We start from the raw sequence: 18,589 nt of genomic DNA on the forward strand, positions 1-18,589 counted from the left end.
GATAGCCATAAATTTCCTTTGGCACCTAGTATGCCATATACATCATGAGTAGTCCAGACCGTGAGATTCTTTCCTTGTATTATTTTGATAGCCTCTGATACTAAGATGGCTACCCCCATAACTACTCATAAACAGTGAGGCCAGCCTTTTGCTACCACATCAATTTCCTTACTTAGGTATGCCACTGGTTGTGGGGTTGTCCCATGAGTCTGAGTAAGGACTCCAAGAGCCATTCCTGCTCTCTCTGTGACATATAAAGAGAAGTTTTGTCCTTTGGGAAAGCTTAAGGCTGAAGCATGTACTAGGGCCTGCTTTAAGGTTTTGAAGGCTGTTTCTGCTTCTAGTTCCCATTCTACTAGGTGACTATTTACGCTCTGGGTCTCCTTGATTATAGTATACAGTAGCCTGGCCATCTTGCTATATCTGGGGATTCATAGTTGGCAAATACCAGTGATTCCAAGGAACCCCCACAACTATTTTAATGTCTTAGGGTGAGGATAAGTCAGTAGAGGCTGTTTCTGTTCCTTGCTGAGGGCCCTGGTTCCTCTGGCTAAGATTAGGACTAGATATTTGACTTGTTGTAGGCAGAATTGGGCCTTAGATTTAAACACCATGTACCCTTGATTAGCTAGAAAGTTTAAGAGATCTAGAGTAGCCTGCTGGCATGAGGCTTCTGAACTCATAACCAAAAGTAAATCATCCACATACTGAAGGCCCAGAGTGCCTGAACTTGAGAAGTGACCTAGATCTTGGGCCAGTGCCTGACCAAAGAGATGAGGGCTATCCCTAAACCCTTGGGGCAAGACCATCCCTGTAAGTTGGGATGTGTGGTCTGTGGGATCTTCAAAGGCAGAGAGAAACTGGGAGTCAGAGTGCAGGGGAATGCAGAAGGCATCCTTGAGGTACAGACCAGTGAACCATTCTGCTTCCTCTGGTATTTGAGAGAGCAGCGTATAGGAGTTGGGTACAACTGGATATAGAGGAATTACTCCCTCATGGATGAGTCTAAGATCTTGCACTGGTCTCCACTGACCATTCAGTTTTTATACTTAAGAATTTGGGTGTTGCAGGGACTGCTGCATTTTCTTACTAAGCCTTGAGCTTTTAAATGTCTAACAATATTCTGTAATCCTTTATGAGCTTCATGCCTTAAGGGATATTGCCTTTGATAAGGAAAAGTAGTGGGATCTTTTTGCCTGATTTGGACTGGTTGGTCATTTTTTTGCCCTTCCAAATTGTCCATCCAACGCCCAGACTTCAGGGTTGATTCACTGCTCAAGTAGGGGACAAAAAATGGGTAACTTTTCTTCATATTCATGTAGATAATAGCTCTAGCTCTGGCTAATATGTCCCTTCCTAATAAGGGTATGGGATTTTCAGGCATAACAAGAAAGACATGTGAAAAGAGCAAAGTCTCCCAATTACAACTGAGGAGGTGGGAGAAATACCTGGTTACAGGCTGTCCCAGGATTCCTCAGATGGTAACGGACTTTAAGGATAGCCATCCAGGGCAAGAGATTAACATTGAGAAAGCTGCGCAAGTGTCCAGGAGGAAGTCAATTTCCTGACCCTCAATGGTTAAACGTACCCAGGGCTCAGTGAGGGTGATAACATGAGCTGGCACTTGTCACAGGCACCCTCAGTCCTGTTGTTGGATCATCTGGTTGGGGGCTTCTGGCCCAGAGTACCTTTGTCCTCTGGGCCAGTGTGCCTTCCAGTGATTGCCTCAGCAAAATGGACATGGGTGAGGGGGCAGCTTGTTTCTCATTGGACAATCTTTTTTAAGGTGTCATTGCAAACCACACTGATAACAAGCCCCACTGGATGATTGGCCTGCTCCATTTTCTGTCCTCTCTGAACCACCAGGGTTTATTTGTCTGAGGGCTATGACTAAGGCTTTGGCCTTTCTCTGATCTCGCTTTTCCTTTTTGGCCTGTTCTTCTTGGCCCCTGTTATAGAACACTGAGGTTGCCAGGTTTAATAATGCCTCTAGATTTTCTTCAGGGCTCAGGGCTCACTTTTGGAGCTTTCTCCTGATATCTGCATCTTATTGGGTAATAAACTTATCTTTGAGGATCAATTGACACTTGAGGGAGTCAGGTGACAGGGCAGCAAATTTTCTTAAGGCCTCCCATAGCTGCTCGAGGAAGGTAGAAGGATTTTCTCCCTTTCCCTGAGTTATGGTGAACATCATTGAATAATTCATGGGGTTTTTCCTAATTCTTCTTAGTCCTTCTAGAACACAGGTCAACAGATGTTTGTGACTCCAGTTCCCATGATCTGAGTCGAGGTCCCAGTGGGGATCCATACTGGGGATGACTTGCTGACTGGTAGGGAATTTGTCCCTTTCCAGGTATCTCCAAACTCTCGGGCTGTAACTAAAGCTGCATTCTTTTCATTAAAGGCCAGGGTTTGATCTAACAATAACATGACATCTCTCCAAGTGAGGTCGAAGGTTTGCTCTAGACCCTGTAGGGTATCTATATACCTATCAGGATCATCTGAAAGCTTTCCCAGATCTACCTTGATTTGCTTTAAATCAGAGAAGGAGAAGGGGACATGTACCTGGGTTAGGCCAAATTCCCCTCCCCCTACATCTTGAAGGGGGCATAACTGATGGCCAGGGGTTTTTTGTGGTTATTTGGAGATTTCTTTGCTTGTTTCCTTCTGGGCAGGGAAGATTAGAGGAGGCTTATCATTAATGGGAAGAGGAGCTATAGGGAGGCTAGGATATGGAGGTAAGCTGAGAGGTCCTCTTGTGGGATGTAAATTGCAAGTTTTGCATAGTTGTAGATTCTCCTTCAATGAATCGAAAGCTTGGACATCAGGTATTTCACTCCATTTGCCTTCCCTCTTACAAAAAAGGTCAAGCTGCAGCACAGTATTATAATTTATACTTCCCTCAGGTGGCCATTTTTCCCCATCAGAGAGAATATTGGGGCCAGGCCATAGTGCAGAAAAAAGTGAGTCACCTCTTTTTCAGGATTTGCTAGTCAAATTGGTCCTAATTGCTTAGGATGCAGTTCAAGGGTGAACTTGTTGGTGCCTGAGTGTTTCTCATGTGAAAGAAAAAACTGCCCATGGTTTTGGTTTGTTTGTTTTTCCTCCCTTGCCCAAGAACCCGCAACGGTCCCTGGACCTGGCTGATTGGAACAGTTGTGCTCACTGACACAGCAGCAGAAATACTAGTTTTCCTACTAGACCACAAGGAGGACCGAGAAAGGTCGGATTTAGTGGCCCTTACTGACACATTCTCAAAAACCTGTTAGAGTCCTAAGTGTTTTCTCCTGTTAGTATTGGGACTTTACCCCTGTCCTATAAAGATGATATGCCTCAAAAATGGAGTGGAGGGCCATACCCTGAGGGAGGGAAGGGATCTCCAGGATTGGAAGAGTGACACCTTTTGTCCTCATTTCTCATCATATGAATAGGAAGGATGTCATTTCTGAGGCTCCCCATATCCTAGCTTCAGAAATAGCCTTTGTTAGGCCTGCTAGTCTGATGAGGGGTCCTAAAATTCCAGATAGTCCCCTCCACACTGGGGCTCTCGGCAAAAATTATGTCTTTCTGATTGGTGAGACTGGCTTCCTAAAGAAAGGAACAGAGTCCTGAAATGTATACAAGAAATCATTCTTATAGGAGAAACTAGAAAAGCACCAGAAACAGGGAGTGGATTTTAGAAGCGGGACTAACCATGGAGAAGAGAGGTGGGAGGAAATTTGTCTGACAGGCGTTACGACCCAGGAGGCAAGGGTCAGGATAGATAGGATAGATGGGCGAGTCTTGCTTGGGTGACATGACTCTCAGAGTTCCACTCACGGCTGCAGGGTCAACCAACTCTTTGTGGGGAACCCTGAGCTGAATGGCTTTCCTCTCTGTCAATCCTCGGCTCAGCCAGGAAGAACAGGAAAAGCAGGGGCTTGTTCCACACAAACCAACGCTCCCAAAGTTGGGGGTCATTATACAGCCCTTTCCCAGAAAGCCTGACACCCATGTCTTTAGTCCAGTGGTTCTGCTAGTCACTTTTAACTGGCCGAAAGGTGCCCAGTGTTTAGCCCCCAAATTCTAAGGAAAAATAGGACAGAATAGCAAGTGAAAGGGGTCCAGTGGTACTCACCGCTTGGCGATAGTCCCATCTGGGTCACCAAGATATGTCCAGAGTTGGTTCCTTCTGGTGGGTTGGTGGTCTCGCTGACTTCAAGAATTGAGCCCCAGACCTTCGCAGTGAATGTTACAGCTCTTAAAGATGGCACAGACCCAAAGAGTGAGCAGCAGCAAGATTTATTGTGAAGAGTGAAAGAACAAAGCTTCCACAGCCTCGAAGGGGACCCAAGCAGGTTGCCTCTGCTGGCTGGGGTGGCGAGCTTTTATTCCCTTATTTGTCCCCACTCACATCCTGCTGATTGGTCCATTTTACAGAGTGCTGATTGGTCCGTTTTACAGAGCACTGATTGACCCATTTTACAGGGTGCTGATTGGTCCATTTTACAAACCTCTAGCTATCCACAGAGAGCTGATTGGTACATTTTTACAAAGTGCTGATTGGTGCATTTTACAAACCTCTTGCTAGCCACAGGACACTGATTGGTGCGTTTTACAATCCTAGCTACAGAGTGCTGAATGGTGCATTTTACAATCCTTTTATAAGACAGAAAAGTTCTCCAAGTCCCCACCCAACCAAGAAGTCCAGCTGGCTTCACTTCTCACTTTCTTCAAAATGAAATTTAAATCATATAAAATTATCAAAAATAGCCATTTAAAGAGTCTGAAGTTGATCAAAGTTCTGTAGCAAAATGTGAAGCATTTCTTCAAGAAAACTGAGCCTTAATAAGAACAGTGGGAGTCTGTGACTTTTTAGTCTGAGTCTACTCTCAACCACCCCCAATCCCCAGATCCAGATCCATGACACAGGTGGTACCAAGAAAGCAGAAGGAGACTCACTTTATTTGGAGAAGGATGCTAAAAATGTCATGACCTGGGGTATTGCGAAAACCAATAGAGATCTCAGCAGCAAATGGTCAGGGTAAGCAATAGATTAGCAGATCAGCTTGAAATTTAACAGGGAAACCTGGGGAATAAGACAGTCAAAGCCAGCCTTGATGGAATCCTAAACTGGAAGGTTACGGCATAGAAAAGGCTACACAGACACTCAGGAGAGACTGGACGGGGCTTTAATGAGCAAATTACAGATGGTTAAATGTGAGACCTTGAGAACACAGACTGTAAAATAAAGAAGGCATGTGCTTGTAAACTCCCTGTAATACTGAATTCGGTGCTGAGATGGTCTGTTAGTCTGATTTGTATTGATTTTATGTATTACTTTCCATTTTGACACAAATTGGCTCAAAGTTATATCATCTTAAAAATCTAGGTCTTTTAATATTTTTATTTAAAACAGAAAACCGTTTTTGTATAATTTTAGGGATTATTATTTGTTAGTTGTGCTAGTAAAAACTATCCAATAATGTATATCACCAATTTTTCCTCAGTGTTATAAGTGAACTCTATCAGAAATAAATTATAGAAACTGAGGACAAATGAAAAGTGACTTGCATAAAATGGAGAGTGAAACAACTTCACATATGACTCTATTGGAGCTTGTGAAGCAGGGTACTCACATTTTTGCTGGAAATAGTTGCAAAAATCAAGGAAAAATAAAGAACACTAGATCTGATAACAATAGTTGTCAGAAATTAAAATCTTTATAATAGAATACTGCTACAAAACAGGGATAGTCCAGAGGGTGTCATTCAATGAATACAGGTATGAAAATGTGTGTTTGGGCCCTGTGGTTTCTGACTAGCCAATCCCCTGGGTAACCTGCCATGCTAACTTCTTGTTTACCTGTTAACAGGAAATTTTTTTACCTGGAAACTCTTGTCCCTATCATTTTTCTATTACACTTTAAGAGTTTACTTTTATTGAAAATCCTCCCGTAATTCTTGCTTTTGTATTTCTACACAATTGAATGTTTAAAATAGGACTTATTTCAGAAAATGTATTGACTGGCAAGCTCCCGTATTAGTAGGTAAGGAAACACAGTTGTGACCTTGGGAAGCAGTCAGACGCCACTGGGTTTGGAATTCAATTTCACCAATTATGAGTTGTATTGATACCTTCAAGTTTCATTTTTCTCATCCATAAAAAGAAATAACATCTACTCTACAGGGTTATTGTGAAAATTAAATAAGATAAATTATGTATAATGACTAGCACAATTCTTGATAGATAAATGGGAACTATAATTGAAATTAAAAATAGATGTTGTAGCTCAAGGCTTTCACCTAATGATGTTTTGAAGTGCTGTTTTGTTTACCAGTTCTTTTGAATTTCTTATGTCTTTTTCCAGGGGCAAGACTATCATCTCAATAGTAGTTATACTATGTTTAAGTAATCTGCATCTTCACTTGTTTGTTCCTCAAAGTATCCAGAGTTTGCCAATAAATACATTGTATCTATGTACCAAATGAATTCATAAAGTAATTATATCCCATAGTAGACAAAAGCTCTGAAATAATCATTATCTAAATCATTGACTCAAAAATTATGCATGCACATATATGAGCACATACATATATATCTGTATATAGGGACATAATATAAATGCATTAAAAACTTTGAGTGTATTTATATTTTTATTTTTTTGAACAAACCATGGTCTAAACCCTACCCATGAAGGACAAACACACAATTACGCATTCACATACATACACACACCAGGAATAGTCTCATAATCAGAGTACATCAAAGAAATATCTTTGTCTCACAATACTGCTTTCCAACTTGAAGATAGCACTGGAGATGGCTCCACAGCTGTACATGTGGAAGTGAGCCAAGATAGTCTCAAGTGGATAAAGTAATCCAGATGTCACTGCTACTGCCGAGGAGACATACTCCAGAGGTTGTCATCTGGGCACTACCACTGCCAAAAATATTGCCTTGGCCACAGTTATTGGCCTTCTTGCTGGAGGATGATGGAGCAAGAAAACATTTGAAAGTCTTGCCAAAACAGTTGGAGGCAGCTACAAATGAGTAAATATTAGTGTAAAAGTCACTGCTCAATTTGCTTTGTCACAACCATAATAGTTTGCTTACATATATTAAAATCATCAATGTACTGCATTGCACGATTTCAAATCTTATAAACTTTGACCAGTTATTGGTTGAACTTACTAATGATGTATTTGACATATGTTGATCTAGGAAGGTCAAGTATTTCAAAACTGAACTTTCAGACACGGATCCAAAAGTGTGATCTCTATCGCTACGTTTCACCAAAGTTAGTATTTGTCTACAGATAATTCATTATATTTATATCTCCTGTTGTGCTTAACTAACTGTATTCCTTGTAGTAAGTGTTCAAAACATGCTGTTGAGATGACGTGAAATAGAACAAAATTGATTTAAACTGAATAGAATCGAATTGCTTCTAAGTAATTGGCCCTATGAGTTAGCTTTTGGTCTTTGATTGTGCTATGACCCTCACACTGGCAAACATATTTTATTGTTAGGCATTTATAATTTTTTACAAATATTAATATGCAGAAAGAAAGAAAAGTGAAAAAAAGTGTGGGTCAGGTACCTGAATTAATACACTACCACAAGTATTCATGATGGTTAATTTCTTTTTTAAGTTAATATTTAATGTGTGGACAAATTACACTAAAAATTTTGTGTATTAAAAATCCACAAATGGAAAAATAAAATATTGCCTAAGAAAAATATGAAAAAGTACATTTTTCTATAAACATGGTGTACTTCACTTTCCTTCATTTATTAATTTATTCAACAAACAGATATTAAATGATTACTTTGTGTAAAATAGTTTCCTAGAAGATAGGAAAACAAATGAGATGGCGCTTCCCTTCCAAGATCCGCAAAGGATGATATGTAAGTAAGTATGAGAGGTCCATACATAAAAGGGAATAAATCATAATATATTATGGTAAGGATAATGTTGGAAATATGCACAGGAAATCTGCCTGGAGAGAGAGCGGGGGGAAAATTATGGAAAGGTGACACTTGAGCATATTCTTAACAGAAATGCACATGGGATCCAGATAAGGGGATGAAGGGAACAGAAAAAAACATCCCACAGAAGGAAAAGATACATCAACTTGGTAAACATGAAACTGCATTTCTAGATCACTAACTTTCTTTTGCATTGTGGTATTAATCAGGAGGTTTTGTTTGGTTTTGACTTTTTGATACTATGATAAGAATTTAAAATCAAACAATCTTAAGTATGAAGAAACTTCTTGGTTTCAAGTTGTTTTCTTTATTTTCACAAAGATTTTAATGAGAATAGATATCATATGACAATGTATATATACATATATGTGTATATGCATGTTTGTATATAAACTGAACTTTGAGATCCAGTTGCAAAAGTGTGTACTCTGTTCCTATATGCTTCACCAAAGTTAGTATTTTTCTATAGATAATTCATTATATTTGTTATGTCCTGTTGTGCCTACAAACTGTATGCCTCATAGTAAATGTTCAATATGTGCTGTTAAAATGATGTGAACTCAACAGAACTGACTTAAACTGAATTGAATTGACTCAATTCGTATGAGTCATTTGCTCTCATCCAAACCATGAGAAAGACAATGGCATAAGTATGTACAGAGCCAAGGGGAGAATTCCTTTTCTTCTCTATTATTTCTTGAATTTGATTTACTATTTTTAAAAAACAGAATGGTTTCATCAGATAATAAAAATCAAAACTACAAGTATTCACTTTTTTTTTTCATCTGCATAATACAAGAGACAGGACAGTGTTCCCCAGAAAGTTCAGTTAGTAACATTTTATGCAGGAGCACTGATTGGCGCTACTTGGGTCATTTGCCAATATCTGGATGTGTCTTTGAGGCCAAACAAGGGAGCGATATGATTGGTTCAGTTTCTGTCTTATATAGCAAACCTCTCTTAGCATAAAGGAATTGATGATGTTTACTAGAATCATATGGAGATGAGAAGACACTTCCTCTAAAGAATAAAAAGGCCGATACCCCCAAAAAGAGGAGATCAGTGTATCAAATAAATGTGCCACAGTTTCTAATAAGTGTGGAAATTTTCCATGACATCACGGAAAATTATTGAAGGGTTTTGTTCAGAGGAGTAATGTGTGTGTGTGTATTGTATGTGCGTGTGTGTGTGTTTAATATATCAGTAGATGCTCTATGGAAGATTCATTTGATAAGTAAAGCAGAAAAAGAAAGAAATATGAGGGCCTGTCTCAGTAATCTTGGTGGGAGGTGAGGAGAGATTCTACAGTGACAGTGGCCATAGATGGATATAGATCTAGGGAACATGTCTATAGGTTTAATTCCACTCCCTATAATTTGGGACTTTTATAGTTACAGATGCCAGTTGTCAAGAAGATACAGCAATATGTTCAATACACTGGATCCTGAGACTGCCACCTGTCTCATTTGCACTCCTCATCCCACTAAATCAATAGGCAAAGAAAGGAGCCACCATAATGGCTGAGATGAGTGATCCAGAATAGCAATTAAAAATAATGTTGTAGGCTGGGCACGGTAGCTCACACCTGTAATCCCAGCACTTTGGGAGGCAAAGGCAGGCAGATCACCTGAGGTTGGGAGTTTGAGACCAACCTGACCAACATGGAGAAACCCCATCTCCACTAAAAATACAAAAAGTAGCTAGGCGTGGTGGCGCATGCCTATAATCCCAGCTACTCAGGAGACTGAGGCAGGAGAATCACTTGAACCTGGGAGGTGGAAGTTGCGGTGAGCGGAGATCACACTGTTGCACTCTAGCCTGGGCAACAAGAGCGAAACTCCATCTCAAAACAAGCAAGCAAGCAAGCAAACAAACAAAACCTAGTGTGTAGCTACTAATGGGAATTAGAAGAGTATGTCTGAAAGACAGAATCTTCTCTGGGGGCACAGTTTAGTACTTGCAGCTTACTTGGAAAAAAATAAATAAAAGACTGTAGCATTACAAAAAGTAGGCCAAAAATGAGCATTGTAAATGAACGAAACCTTGTACGAGATTGTTAAATGTCTTAATTTTTGTGAGGGATGGTCTCATTATATTGGATCGAAGAATGATACCGTTTCTATTGCTGATGTTTGGAAGTTAAATCTAGGCAGAAACAGTGCTATGCTGCACTCAGTCTTATTGACATAGTATCGTGTTGGTATTTTAAAATTGGTCATTGTGGTGGTATTTCTTTTCTTTTTTGTTAAATCCCAGACTGCTGATTGTTCAGTATTGATGAACGTATCACTGGGTAGAAAAAAGTGTATGTTCATTTAGAGCTGTGCTGTGTATTTTTATTTGCAAGTTGGAACATTTTCTTATTTCAAAGTCCTTCAGTCCACGATGATATGGAGTAGACACATTTCTTCCTAAATCTTCCACTAAGTAGAATTATAAACCTTAGACATTGCAAAGAAAAAGAAAGAGGAGGAAGATGGGAGGAGGAGGAGGAGGAGGAGGAGGATTCTGAGAGATGGAGAGAAGGAATACAGATGCTTTTTGACTTATTATAGGATTATGTCCTGATAAACCCATTGTAAATTGAAAATATTTTAAAGCAGAAGTGCATTTAATACACCTACGCTACTGAACAACATAGCTTAGTTCAGCCTACTTTAAATGTGCTCAAAATATTCGTATTAGTTTATTGTTGGGCAAAATCATCTAACAAAAAGCCTATTTTATAATGAACTATTGAATATCTTATGTAATTTATTGAATACTGTACTGACAGTAAAAGACAATGGTTGTAAGGGTACCATTGTAAAGTTGAAGAATTGTAAGACAAACCATTGAAAGTCAGGAATTATCTCTATATATGCATACACAAACATACACACACATATATACACACAAACATACACACACATATATATACAAATATGTGTGTTTGCATGTGTGTGTGTATTCCAGCCAATTTCTTCTCAAGCAACACTGGCAAACAAAACTTACAAAAATATAAAGATGGAAAAATAATTCAAAAATTTAATATTGTTCTATAAAGTAGTAGAAAATGAGGCATTTAATAATATTTACCATTAAATTTATTGTGAATTTTTTTGTCATTTGAATTCAAGTGTTTTCTATCAAAATTTCTTTTTAAAAATACATTTAAAAAATGTCTGTGCAGGCATTTGTTCATAGTTTCTAATATATGGGCTGAAATAAAATTGAGTAACAATCATAAATTCTAATATACAATCTAGACTTAAGCACATTGTTCCCTGTGTGTGATGATGGGAATCTTAAGTAAAAGAAAGCAAAATTCTTCAGAACAAACATCGTTTTAAGTATGTTGATTAAAAACACATGATGGAAGACATAGAAGTGAAAAAGGAGACAAAAATCAAATCAGTATATTCAGAAATTAGAATATATAATTTAAATTGTTCTACCATATATATTTCCATGTTTTAAGTAGAACAAATACTTTGGGTTTATTTGTTCAAATGTTATTTTTGTTTACCATTGAACAATAATTATTTTACTTCAGGTAAATTTTTCAGCAAACCCTTTTATAACTATTATCCCAAAGCAGTCTATATAAAAATATCTACAGTGCTTCTTTAACAGTTAGATTCATAGACCCAAAATTCACATCTTTATAAGATTTTATTCATATTAATATTGGGCAAGTATTGCTTTGTATGTTTTGAAAGGTCCAGCCATTTTAGCACCTAAGAGACACCTTCAAAAGGGATATGCTCTAGAAAATGCAAAATTATTTAATGTAGAAGTCACTGTATGATTATTTGAACTTTCAGATTGCTACATACCTAATGTAATTGTATTAATGCAATCATGATGACTGCATTTTAAAAAGCATACAGTAAGCCACAGTAGTTTAGTTGAATGGTCACATGTTAATGTCATAGTAGCCCTACACTGTCAGTAATAAATAGTATTATCGATTGTAACATGTGGAAACAGATTTACATGGATTCAGTCTTCTAGCTAACAAGGGGAAGATCAAGCATACGCATCCACAAGGATCTCAATTTCGTTCCATTTCCCATGCTCCTAAGCAGTATGAACAAGGAAGATGGTAAAATTACCTTGGATTTCACACAAAGAAAAAAAAAAGACAGCTTTACTTTTATTTATTTATTTAACTTTTACATCCCATTGTAATGTGTTAGCATCAACCAAATTACAGTTTCAAATCTGAAACTTTGAAATATGGTCATTAGTGACTTGTGCCAGCGTTTCAAATTTTAGTATCTTGAGAATCCCAAGGATAAGTAATGAGTTTAATTTTCCATGGAATAAACACCCTTCTTAGGTCAAGCAACATAAAGACTAGAATTTGCAAATTTCTTGTAGGTTTGATCTAGCATGTATTTTCTTCCCATTATAGAAATGCAGAGAGGCAGTGACTGAAATTTTTGCTTTTACAAATCCTGCCAAATAGTATGCAGAAATTCTATGTGGAAATGGTGCAGTTTCAGTTGTGAACTCCCATGCTTTGAAATTTTAGACTAGAGTGTATCTTTTGGTGCCTAGGTTAGAAATCTGAAACCCTCATTATTTCTGCATTTGTTAAACTATGTCTTTTGTTCCACTTGCAGACCAAGAAGTTGCCTTTGATAAAAGTTGATCTATATTCACAGATCTGCTCTGATCTTGGCTTTCTAAATGGTTCATCCAGGGCACCCTAGAATGTTTGAGAAGATGCTTTTAACTGGCTTTCTTTTTTCACCCTTTAAGCTTGTCTATTTTCATTTACATACCTGAAACTTTCAATGTCCTATTTGCTCTATTTCTAGGACTGAAATATTTTTGAGACTTTTCTATCATAAAACCTTTGCATTACATATATTTTATAGGATTTTCATGTACTTCTGTCCTCGTTTCAAATAAAAAATCTTATTAATAATTCTCATGAACATATATATATAATATATATACACTTACACATGAATATATGTGGTTGTGTGTGTGTGTTTGTATTTGTGTTGTGTTTGTGTATTTTGTAAAGCGAATTGCTAATGTTAATAGTGCTGCAATGACTTTTCCAAACTTGTCTCTTGGCCACAGTAATTTATTCTGCATTACAATGTGGTGATCTAGATTTGTCTGTGGTTTTAGGAGTGATGAAATGCTTCTTCAATGGTACATGTTTTCTATGATGTGATGAAATGCTGCTTCAATGGTACATGTTTTTGTATCTGTTTTTCTAAAGCAGAAATATTGAATATGTTCTACCTATGGTTACCTAAAATGTTTTTGTCAAAATCAGAAATTAAAAAGTGATGCTTCCCTATCTATTTTCTTTGAAAATGTGTTTATTGAAGGATGTAGCCTGTTTCCTAGCAGCTAATGTGTCTGAAAACATTGTTTATTTTAGAATTCCATACATAAACAATTTTGGGGACTAAAAATAATCTTATTCAAACTATCATGTTATTTTTCTATTTGCAAGCTATTCTCTGCATGTCAGCTTTTAATTTATTAGAATTTATGACATTAAATTGATTATGCCAAATGTTGTCCCCCTGCCCCACCCTCACAGTATTTACATCAGTCTTTTGAATCCTTATATCTACTAGGCATTCCACCAAAACATCTACACTAGAGGATAGAGAGTGGATTTTCTTCTCCAGAATTATATCTCCAGCTTGCATTCCACTTTTCCAATTCTCATTAGAATATTTACCGTGTATTTTAGATTTCTACCAGTACCTTGAACCCAATATATGTCCAGTGTAATTCTCTCTCTCTCTTTTTATCTCTGAGTAGGTGTGGCCTTGGGAATCTTGCCAAAAGTATGGGAATAGTATGCATATTTCTCAATGCAAGAGCAAAGTTTATTTCCCTTGGTGCTTTTCTGATTTTTTATAAACCAATATTCTGTCTATTTGGCATATTCTGAATTTCCTTCATTGGTTTTAGTAACAGGAACATATGTGAGTAGCTTACTCAGATCTGTATGTAGAAATGGGGTAAATGATGGCTATGAAACTATGCGGCTCAGACGTTACTTTCTGAGGAATGTAATTGTCCAATGGGCCCTGTTGCTGCCTGTATGAATTAACCATTGCATTAGCACTAAGGCCATGTTTTCCATAGCTTGTGCCTGATCTGTGACTAAACACAGTTGAGGGACTAAGACAGATCCATTCCAGTGAAAAGTATGGCTCCTCCAAGGCACAGATGTGTTCTGAGAGCACACAACCACCCACCTGAAGCATTTCTGGAATTGTGCTGCAATGTGAGACTCCTCTCCTACAATCCTCATTCCATCACCCTTTTTTTTTTTTTTAACATAGAACTCATGTTTATATCATAAGCAGAAAGTTCTCTTTACTTTCTTCTGTTGCTCCTCCATCTCACTTGCATCTTTAATCTTATCTTGTTATCTGCTTCTTGGAGAATCCAAACTAATAGAAGTGATAACTAGAGTGGTACAAGAAAACAGGTGGTAAGATGCAGATTTTGAATTGGTTCACTCTTCACAATGCTGATGAAAAGTACCCCATCCTGAGTGGTAAGTGGGATATAGTTACCCCCGACAAAAGATGGTCACCACTTGCTAAATAGTTCCCTAATTAAGATCTGGAAAACTGTGCTGGTGGAGAGAAATGCCTGCAGTTGTAGCTAATTCAGGCATATTGTAAAACATGCATGGAACTATGCTTGTGAAGGAAGTAGAGTTGCTGGTTCCTGCTAATCTGTATTGATGCCTTGTAGAGAAATGACAAACCAAGATCAATGAATAAATAGATAAAAGCTAAGTATGACAGCCAAATGCCTATTTGGTAGCTTACAAAAAGGGCCCTTATCTCTACAGTAAAGGCTGAGCAGCACACAGATCTATTAGAGTAGAGCAGAGCTCCAGAGACCTTTGGAAACTGTGGATGAAAGCTTCTGGAAATATGTCCCTGAGAATGTGGCTCTGCAGACTCCTGAACCAACCATCAATACTTTTAAAGGTTACCCACTGTTTTCCTCATGTGAACTAGAACTTTTCCAGTTTTGGAAGATGCTGCAGAAGCCTCTCCTTCACAAGGAGACATGTAACCACTCAGTAACTTCCAATAGCATCTTTGCTAACTTTCATGCTAATAACTGAGATTAAATTCCAGCATAACTTGGCTAGGAACATGCAAGCGTTGAAAACAAAAAAAGAGATGATATACTAGAGAAAACACAAAAATTAGCTGGTGTGGACTGCAGGGGCCAAGGAAGCAACCAACCCTGGGATTGGATTTTGAAGGTGTTTGCTTGATCAACAGGGTTGAAATTTAAGACTATGTAAGTAAGAGTTAATTTCCTTAGAAACATTCTCTGGGAGTGGGATATAACACTGTGACAGGAAACTCTAGAAATCGGTCAAATTCATTGTTAGAGAGGCTTTTAAAAATATCAAAAAATGATGACCAATGCTGAACCTTTGACATGGCTCTATCGCTCTAAAAGACCAGCTGGCCACTATTGACTATGGAGGGCCTGTTTTATTTTCCAGAAGGGCCAGCTGTTTAATCCCACAGGTATAGATACTTATTCTGAGTGTGACTTTGTCTTTTGTGTTTTCAGGGTATCAGAGAAACTTTTTGGGGGTCTACATAATGCCTGATCTGTAGCTATAGAACTCTATGCAACATAACATCTGATGAGAACTCTAACTTTATAGTGAAGAAAGTGCAAGAGTGGGCCTGCGACTATGGAATCCACTAGTTACCTCATATGGTACATCAGCCAGAGGTATCTGGCTTCACAGAATGGTTAAATGGCCTTCTAAAGGCATGGATATGACATCATCTTGAAGGCAAAACTTAAAGGATAGGATACTATTTTTTGGGATGCAGTGTATGCATTGAATCAGAGTGTATGTTTTATATGACTTCATGGTCCCAATATTGCCAGGACATTTAGATGACCAGCAGGTGTGATGAGGAGACACTATCATGGTAGTAGTAATCAATCATCAGCAGAAGGGATTAGGTTTACTTTCACAAGATTTTGTCAAGGACAAATTCATGTGGAAACCCAGTGGAATAACCTAGAGCACTTCTTGGTACTCCTAGGACCCACTGCAGTAGTGAACAAATACATTTAGGATCTCTGGCCTGAGAAAAGTATAATTATCAAAATATCAGAATCTCAGAAATGAACGTTTGAGTCATACTACCAAGAAATTTTGAAGTGGTAGTGAGAAACAAGTTTCTATTAATACTTTCATATTTCTTAAAGTCAGAGCTTTCTGAGCAAAGATTACTAGAAATCTGAGTAAAGGCTATTTGAATGACAAACATACCTTGGAAATTAGAGATTGTGAATTGCTACAGAGCCATGTTCTCGCATTCTATTTTAACAGAATGTATAAACCAGGAGACTCTTTTCTTACCTCTCCCAGAGCCATTTGATTGCAATTCAGAGTAGAATTCTGAAAAGAGAGAAGATGTGTATACCTTGAAGTTCAACTCTCTCTCATCTCTTTTTTTTTTCCTGTTCTTCTTCTCCTCCTACCTCTTCCCTTCTCTCCCTCCAGAGAGGAAGAATAAGAAATATGTGAGCCACCCTAGATAAGCTCCAAGTCTCATAATTTCAGAGGCTCTCTACTGTGGTGCAATCCTTGCACATTTAGGTGATATCTGGCCAACATTTTCAGGTAAGGGATTTTTAGAGTTGGTACTGAAGAAGGGCAGGGATGAGTACTGATTATAGCCTTGAGACCATTTGCAGAGAGAGGGACTGTAGTCATCTCATTGACCTTCTACTTTTAAGACTCCCCTCTGGAAAAGAGGCCCATAGGAACCACAGAGATGTTTCCTCCAAACATCATGGGGAAATTGATGTGATGGTTGTGTGTAGCATAAGGGATGGACTGTGGTAGTTTTGAAAACATGACTCCTGGATCTCATTGACCGATGGCTCCAGTTACTGCTACACTTTGTACAGGCTATCCCCAGCCCAGGGCTGAGCTTGTTTGTGGGCGGTAAGGTTGATCATTTCTGTGAAATCTGAGATTGCTTCAATAGGTGACTCGGGCTCAAGGATGCCCTAACGGCCTTACCGAGCCTTTCTTAGACATAGGATGTAGTCTGAAACTCTTCCTATTCAATCTCTCTTCCTTTCCCTTATCCTTCAATGGGTATCAAGTCTGTATCCTGTTCTGAAAGTCCTTCTTACCTTCATGCTCCTTGCCCTAATAAGTCTCTCACAAGTCTAATCCTGTCTTGCCATTGGCTTTGCCAAAATAATTCAGAGTGTAAATTCATGGAGTCACCTAACAGAATCCAATATGCTCTTCTCATGCATATAATAAGCACTCAGTAAACCTTTCTTTAATATTTTTTGAGTGAACCTTTTTTTGGAATGCACATGAAGGCAAAAACCAACAGTCAACATTTATTGCTGTTTAGTTTGTCTGCTATAACAAAATAACATAAACTGGGAGAAAACAGAAATGTATTTCTCACATTTACATTTCTGGGATCTGGAAAATCAAGGTGCTGCCAGATTCAGTGTCTAGTTAGGGCTCACTTTGTAATTCACAGATGGCAACTTCTTGCTGAGTCTTCACATGGTGGAATAGAGAAATGAATTCCCTTGGGCCTATTTAATAAGGGTATTAATATTTTTAATGAGGGGTCTGCCCTCCTGACCTAATTATCTCTGCAGATGTCCCATCTTCTAAGTCCATCACCTTTGGCTAGAGGACAAAAACAGTCAGACCCCATGTTACTGCATAGTCACCTTTAGTACTGAGTGAATGTAGCTAGCTAACAGTCTGTACAGACATGAGGAAAAAAATAAATAACTCGATTTTAAGAGTGAGTTGAAAATAGTAGTTGACTTGGTAGGTGGGTGTTGAGAGTTGTACCTAGTGAGGCAATGACAGCCATTTGTCACCCAGTAGCACAATACAGAAACATATTTCTGTCAAAGACATTTATGCAAAAGTGTAGTATTGTCAATCAAACATGATTTTTAAAGAAAGTTGGAGGCATGCTCCCTCTGATTTGGTCGAGAAAGTAAAGGGGAAAGATGGAAAGCAGGCCAAAAAAAGCTAGTCAAGCATAGCATTATTACTAAGTAGTTGGCAATGACTGTTTAACATTACAGAACTCTGGAACAAATTATCATGTGGGAGCTTGTCATCTACTCCAGGATTTGTTCATAGAAACACACACACACATCACATATTTCATGCTGCTGTTTACACTGAGCAAGCTGTTGATTAGTATCTCCAAAATGTTCCCAATGTTGAATGCTCATTTTTGTCACTTGGAGAGTTTCAAAAAATATTAATTCCTGGGTCACACCCATGAAGATTCTGATGATTTTAACTTTATTTTTCTTGTTGGTGTCTAGGCATCAGTATTTTAAATGCTTCTTGGATATTTCTAGTATGCAGCCGGTATTAAAAACAATTGGTAAAGTTAAAACAGAGAACGAGAGAAAGGAAACAGAGAAAGAGAGAAGAATGAGAAAGGAGGAGGAGGAGGATAAAGAAAAGAAGAACAACAACAGCAACAAAAAGAACTAATTATTGCTTCCTTTTTATACATTAAAAGAAAGTTATATGTCCATTCCAATTGTTTGCTGAGGTGACAGTAACAATTAATATCAC

This window comes from Macaca thibetana, chromosome 8 (assembly GCF_024542745.1).
Source record: "Macaca thibetana thibetana isolate TM-01 chromosome 8, ASM2454274v1, whole genome shotgun sequence".
Classification (NCBI taxonomy): Eukaryota; Metazoa; Chordata; class Mammalia; order Primates; family Cercopithecidae; genus Macaca; species Macaca thibetana.